Below are 1,276 nucleotides of genomic sequence, written 5' to 3'. Positions count from 1 at the left end.
TCTGTAATAAGGAAGAGACCTCGTTCTATTGCGTGTACATACACTAGTGTTGGAAATGTTCGCGAAAGCAGTTGTGCCAATTAAATTAATAAAATCTTTATAAAAATTAATAAAACTAATTCTCAAAACACACACACACACATATAAAACCGTATAATCATATTTTTGTGAAAGTCATATATTTGTTACCTGACTAAAACTTTGACGTTTTTCGTGTTTACAAAATTATAACATTATTAATAATAATGCGTGGTAAGTATTATTAAAACTATTTTCTCATAAGTTAAAAAAATAAAAATAAAAATAAAAAATAAACCACTTTTATATTATAGCCTGTGAGTCAGATAATTTTATACAGATGGTGCAAAAATAGTACTCTCCGGCGGGGAATCGAACCCCGGTCTCCCGCGTGACAGGCGGGGATACTGACCACTATACTACCGAAGACTTAGTATGAGATGACATACCATTGTGAGAATGCTGTGAGACTACCGTATCTTCAATAACGTTGTTATAGTCTTTAAGCTGCGTTTTCACTAACGAGTTAAGTTGAGAGAGAAAATCTGTTCTTACACGACAGTGGTATCTCAGAAATATTAATAATTGAAATTTTGCTATACGAATCTGCTTCCAACACTCGTGTACAACTGACGACACTAGTTGGGATACTACTCGCGAAAACTATTTTACTGTTTAGATTAGCAATTTTTTACCATCAGATACAAAACTTGCTCAATATCTTGCTAGTGTAACATAACTAAATAACAGTAATCAAAATTCTATAAAGTATTAATAACACTAATCATAAACATTTAAGTTATATAATGTGAAATACCTGTTTCTTATAATCTGTGCATATAGTAGTGATTAAGTAAATCGTGTGCAAAAAGTGTACTCTCCGGCGGGGAATCGAACCCCGGTCTCCCGCGTGACAGGCGGGGATACTGACCACTATACTACCGAAGACTTGTTAGGCTGAGAGACACAATTGTAATATTACTGTGAGACTGTTGAGTCAACTGTGACAATCCTGTAAACTGGAAGTGAAATTATTGTAACATTGGTGTGAGAAGTCTTTTGTGACGATACTGTTATTTAGTCGCTTTTACCATGAATATTTTTTCTCAACAGATGAGATTGTTACTTGGATAAAGTGCAAATGAATGTGTGTATTAATAAGTTGTTAGCAATATATTTTTAAAGAGATCTTTAAAAACATTTTTCTTTCTTTGTACTAGTTTTACTTGACTGAAGAAACTTTATTTTTGTATTAGGG

General features: G+C 32.8%; 2 non-coding genes across 2 annotated transcripts; both read right to left on the bottom strand.

Moving 5' to 3' along the window:
* Window positions 1–375: 375 nt before the first annotated feature.
* On the bottom strand, window positions 376–447 carry Trnad-guc. The gene has a single exon. It is a non-coding gene; the product is annotated as a tRNA-Asp (tRNA).
* Window positions 448–894: 447 nt separating this feature from the next.
* On the bottom strand, window positions 895–966 carry Trnad-guc. The gene has a single exon. It is a non-coding gene; the product is annotated as a tRNA-Asp (tRNA).
* Window positions 967–1,276: the final 310 nt, after the last annotated feature.

The sequence above is a fragment of the Homalodisca vitripennis genome, chromosome 5 (assembly GCF_021130785.1).
Source record: "Homalodisca vitripennis isolate AUS2020 chromosome 5, UT_GWSS_2.1, whole genome shotgun sequence".
In the NCBI taxonomy this organism is placed as follows: domain Eukaryota; kingdom Metazoa; phylum Arthropoda; class Insecta; order Hemiptera; family Cicadellidae; genus Homalodisca; species Homalodisca vitripennis.
Note: the sequence above shows the minus strand (reverse complement) of the source record. Positions and strands in the feature narration are given on the sequence as shown.